Source organism: Alosa alosa, chromosome 5 (genome assembly GCF_017589495.1).
Source record: "Alosa alosa isolate M-15738 ecotype Scorff River chromosome 5, AALO_Geno_1.1, whole genome shotgun sequence".
Lineage (NCBI taxonomy): Eukaryota > Metazoa > Chordata > Actinopteri > Clupeiformes > Clupeidae > Alosa > Alosa alosa.
In genome coordinates, this window is record NC_063193.1 from 3,550,402 (window position 1) to 3,556,571 (window position 6,170).

The window sequence follows — 6,170 nt, forward strand, 5'->3', positions numbered from 1 at the left end:
CAGTGCCTATTTCTCACTAAAGTTTACAAAATCTGCTCAAAACAAAGCCAAACTATTTACATAAACATGACTGTTTTTGGAGTCGGCCCATCATCCTGATTATTTTTTTCCAGTCGGAAGCTTCATCAGAACATTTGATTGGCCAGCACTGTGCTGTTTCTGTCACAGGTTAGGCCAGTGGTTCTCAACCTTTTTTCAGTGATGTACCCACTGTGAAATATTTTTTCATCCAAGGACCCCCTAACCAGCGCAAAGCATTTTTAGTTGAGAAAAAAAGACTTAAAACAGAGCGCTGTGACATCAGTGTCTAATTTGTTAAACTTTGGAACTACGACTCCATCCATAAACTTCAACCACGACTCCATCGTTTGAGTTTTGACATTGATTGACAGGTGATGGCGGGTGGCATGTGACAGGTTGGGTTGAACCATCCTGGTATGGGGGGGACTCTGGGTTTTTAGGATAATGAAATTGAATAGCCTACTGAAATATAAAATTAATTTTATGAACTTATATTTTCCTGACATATTTATTAAATAATTGTAAAAAAAAAAAAAGTATTTTTGCTGTTAAATCTATGTATATTTTAACCATAAGCTGTTTTAAGGGCATTTTCACTACCTTTATTCATAAGGATTTATTCTGGTCATTGTAAGTGCCACACACACATATTATATATTGGGTTTTTTTCCAGCAGAATCTAGGCTATCCAGATATGCCATCATTTCATGTATTAGTACTAGCATTGATTTTATTTTGATTTTTAAAGAATTCAAATATAAAAGCGTATTATAAAAATTCTTATATTTTGATATGTATCTCACCACAGCAAGCTCATAGCTCTACATGCATTTCATGTGTGGCAGACTGTCCTGAATCTGGCAATATGTGGTGTGTGCCTTACAGAAATTTAATAACTTTTCTGTGCTCCATCTCTGTGACACAAACTGATCTGACCTGACTTGACCCGAGTTTACGTGTTATAGCCTGTGTGTGCCTATAGTGTATGCACTCATGATTCTCTACAACTTTTTACTGCATTGCCATGAACAAAGTAAAGGCAAAAAAGGTGTTTCTTTGCCGAACAAATTGGGATGCAATATGAGCCTTGAATTGGATGCCATGCAGGAATTTGGTAGGATCTCAAAACCAGATTATGAACATTCTTTGCCATAGAAAACACACAATAGCGTTGGATTATAAACATGCTTTGCTACAAAAACAGACAAAAACGTAAGGTAAGTTGAGCTATATGAAGTTATTATTTTGCTGTCACATTATTCATTCATTCATTACTCAATATTCATTTATTTTTAATTCAATATGAAGTTTTGTTTTGAAAACTTATGGCATCTTTGTCCCTCCATAATATCACTTCGTCTGTTTTATAACCCAGAAGGATGTGGTATCAAATGATAGCTCCGTGTCTCCTCTTTCATCTGACATGCGTGGCATATCTAGTAATGGGTGTGCAGCATTGTTTTTTGTACATGGCGTTATTATTTTGTAGTCACTTCGTCTGATTTCATAAGCCAGAAGGATCAACATACTTGCTATCAAATGATAGCCCCAATGTCTCCTCTTTCATCTGATATGCTTGCCATATGCGTTCACGGGTTCGCGAGTAATTCAAACGAGAGTAATGGGTGCGCAGGTGAACGCAGAGAAGTAAAGACTGTAAATATGGTGCAATTTGATTTAATGATTTTTATTTTCATACTTTAACGTACAGACAGGTGCGTTGTCTCGTTGGAAAGCCCCATTTCTGCTCTGTCACGCATTAAAGGTTTCATCTCGCTGCGATGAACAGTTGCGGAGCAATGTAACAGAGAAGAAAGGGTGTGTTTTTTGACGCACTTCGCGTCAATCGGGTTCTGAGGGTTAAAATCTCACGTACCCCCTGGAGTGCCTTCACATACCCCCAGGGGTACGCGTACCCCCATTTGAGAACCACTGGCTTAGATCAGTGGTTCCCAACCTGCGGTCCGTGGACCCCACTAGGGGTCGCCAGAGATTGTAGGGGGTCCGCACAATGTTGCCTGGGCTAAGGTTGTAAGGTTACCAAAATTATATTTGCACACATTAAATGTATCAAATCCCAATAACACACCCAATTGGATAATTAAAATTATGTATAATCCAAATGAAAACAATTTTTGTTCCACATTTAAATTCATGTAGGTAGTTATTACCTTAACTTATAAGGTAGCCTAATATAACTTTTGAAAACGAACGCTAAGGGTTGTTTTAAGGACATGTTTGTGCATGCCCATAGCCAGCCACTCTGAAACAGTCAAAGGCTATTCAAAACGAGCCAGAAAGTCGAAACAGGACCCATCATCAAAATGTCGGTGTCCACCACTCAGGTTCATCCAAAACAAACCAGAAAAGTATAAGTATAAGTATATATACTTTTTTTGATCCTGTGAGGGAAATTTGGTCTCTGCATTTAACCCAATCGGTGAATTAGTGAAACACAAACAGCACACAGTGAACACACAGTGAGGTGAAGCACACACTAATCCTGGCGCAGTGAGCTGCCTGCTACAAAGGCGGCGCTCGGGGAGCAGTGAGGGGTTAGGTGCCTTGCTCAAGGGCACTTCAGCCGCGGTCGGGGCTCGAACCGGCAACCCTCCGGTTACAAGTCCAGAGTGCTAACCAGTGGGCCACGGCTGCCCGTAAAAAAGAGACCCTTGCTAAATACCGGAATTATCCTTTAAGGCAGCTGAAAACACAAAAAAGAAAACACAAGGAATTTGACTTGGTGAAATGGTGCAAGACACTTAAGAAGTATTTAAATACAATATATAATATAATATAATATAGGCCTATACATATATATACAAATATGACAAAGTGCAGATGCAGGGACAAAAATACTATGCAGAAAGGGGGGTAATGTTTTGTTGAGGAGACCAATTGCAGAGGGGAAGAAACTGTTTTTGTGGCGTGAGGTCTTGGTCATGATGGACCGCAGCGTCCTGCAAGAGGGGAGTGTCTCAAAAAGACTGTGTCCGGGGTGGGAGGGGTCTGCAGCAATCTTTCCTGCCTGCCTCAGGGTCCTGGGGGTGTACAGACTTTGGAGAGAAGGCAGGCTGCAGCCAATCACTCTCTCAACAGAGCAAATGATGCGCTGAAGTCTTCCCTTTTCCTTGGCAATGGCAGCAGTATACCAGATGGAGATGGAGGAAGTGAGGTTGGATATGATGGTAGAGTAGAAGTGCACCAACATCGACTTTGGCAGGTTAAATTTCCTCAACTGCCGCAAGAAATACATCCTCTGGTGTCCTTTTTTGATGAGGGAGCTGATGTTATGCTCCCACTTCAAATTATGTGAGATGATGGTTCCCAGGAAGCGGAAGGACTCCACAGTGTTCACTGGGGAGTCATGGAGTATGATGGGGGCTAGTGAGGCTGGATTCCTCCTAAAGTCCATAACTATCTACAGTTTTTGCAGCATTCAGCTTTAGATTGTTGTCACTGCACCAGGTTAACAGACTGTCAATCTCTCTCCTGTAGACAGACTCATCTCCTCCAGAGATGAGACCAATGAGGTGGTGTCATTCGCAAACTTTTGGAGCTTGACAGATTTGTGACTGGAGGTGGTTGGTGTACAGGGAGAAGAGCAGGGGAGAAAGAACGCAGCCTTGCGGGGCACCAGTGCTGATTTTTCAATGATCTGAGACATGCCTGCTGCCCATCCTCACATGTTGCTTCCTGTCAGACAGGAAGTCAATGATCCACCTGCAGGTGGGATCAGGCACATTCAGTTGGGAGAGAGTGTCATGCAACCTAGATGGGATGATGGTGTTGAAGGCAGAACTAAAGTCCACAAAGAGTATCCTGGCATAGGTGCCTGCACACTCCAAGTACTGGAGGATGAAGTGTAGTGCCATGTTGACGGCATCATCCACAGACCTATTTGGCTCTGTAGGCAAATTGCAGGGGATCCAGATGGGGGTCGGTGATGGATTTGAGGTGGGACAGCACGAGGCGCTCAAATGACTTCATGACCACAGAGGTCAAGGCCACAGGTCTGTAGTCATTGAGGCCTGTGATCTTTGATTTTTTGGGGGGACAGGGATGATGGTGGAGGCCTTGAAGCAGACCTTCAGGTGGAGGCCTTGGTACATGTCATGTCTCCAACGAGGTGTTGAATATGTCGGTAAACACAGTCAGCTGATCAGCACAGTGCTTCAGGGTGGATGGAGATAGAGAGTCCTGCCCCGCTGCTTTACGGGGGTTCTGCTTCTTAAAAACACTGTTTACATCTCTCTCTAATATGGAGAGAGGAGTCATAGTGATGGGGGGAGGGACTTCTGAGGTAATGGACAACAGGGGGTTAGACCAGATGTCTGTTGTATGGTTGCTCAAGATGGTAGAAGATGGTAGAGGACTGTCCCATTGTCTGTCAAAAAGACAGTAGAAGTTATTCAGGCTGTTGGCAAGTTGTACATTGTTTGTGGTATTGGGGGCTTTAGGTTGACAGAGGTTCTCCAGACAGATGCAGAGTCATTGGCTGAGAACTGCTGTTGTAATTTCTTAAAGTACAGCTGTTTACAAGGATACAAGGATACAAGGAAGTTTATTGTCACATGCATATAGTTACTGGAAGTAAGAAATGCAGTGAAATTATGTCTGGTGTCAGCCTATTTGTGCATTTATGGGGGGGAGGGGGAGTGCAGTAGAAGAGGGGTTTAGTAGATTAAGTGGCAAGGGTTGCATAAGAAAGGTGGGGGAGGATTGGGATGGGGGCAGGTGTGCTGTAAGTATGTTGGGGATGTGTGTTGGAGAAGCTTCCTGATGAAATAATGTGCTGTGTAGGTAGGGGAGGGGGGGGGGGGGCAGTGTACTGCAAGTATGGTGAAGGGACTTACTATTGCAAGCAGAGTACTGTATGTATGATGTATGTGAGTGATGTCAGTGAAGATGTGTGTGTGGGCGGGAGGGGAGTGGAACAGTGACTGTGTTTGTGTGTGTGTGTAGTGTGTGTGTGGGTAGGTGGGGGTTTAGCCTCTCTCACAGCCTTGTTGAACCTATACTTCGCTGTTTTGAAGCTGTCTCTGTCCACTCTGAAACGCTTCTTCCTTTTCCATCCTTAACCTGATCTGAGTCAGTAAACCAGGGTTTGTTGTTGTTATAGCACACCCCGGTGTGTGTTGGTATGCAGCTGTCCTCACAGAAACTGATGTATGATGTGACAGCTTCTGTATACTCATCCAGGCTATTGGTGGCGGTCTTAAAAACGTCCCAGTCAGTGCAGTCCAGACATGCCTGCAGAGCTCCCACAGCCTCATTTGTCCGCTGCTTCCCTGTTTTTACAACAGGTTTAGACATTTTCAGTTTCTGCCTCTAGGTGGGGATAAAGTGAACCATAACGAGATCTGAGAGTCCTAATGCTGCGCGAGGGACGGCGTTATATGCACTACTTACTGTAGTGTAACAGTGATCTAAAGTGCTGTTCTCTCTGGTCGGACATTTAATGAACTGTCGATATTTAGGAAGTTCATGGCTGAGCATTGCCTATATATATGATTAATTCATCTCTCATACTCAGTTATGGCAAAAGTTCCTTTTTCTTCAAACAAGCAAGGGTTACACCTTTGCTCAAGAAAAGTAGCCTACAACTAATTCAGCTGATATAAAGAACTTGGCCTGTCTCCCTCCCTCCTTTCTTGTCAAAGAGAAGGTGGTGTTCAAGCAAGTTTTATTCATTTTAAGCAGTCTGGTTTCAAAATTGTTCATTCTACCGAAACTGCCCTTTTTTATCTGTGACTGAAGCATTTATAGTAAATAAGGCCTCAGTCATCAGTTTTAATTTTACTTATCTGAAGCCTATGACACAGTGAACCATACCATTCATTCTACATGCACTTGGAATTTCTGGAAGAGCTCTTTATTGGTTAGCATCTTGCCTCAAAGAACATTCATTCAATGTGTCTTGGCTAGGACAGGTATCAACGTTTCATAACTCATCACAGGTGTTTCATCACAGGTGTGCCTCAGGGATCAGTACTAGGGCCCCTTCTTTTGTCCATTTACCAATTCCTTTGGTGAGATAATTTGCTCTCAGGAACTTGCCAGCTATGCAGATGATACGCAACTTTACCTGTCTTTCCCACCTGATGACTACTGTTTCTGATCAGATTTTTGGAGACTTAAGGGATATT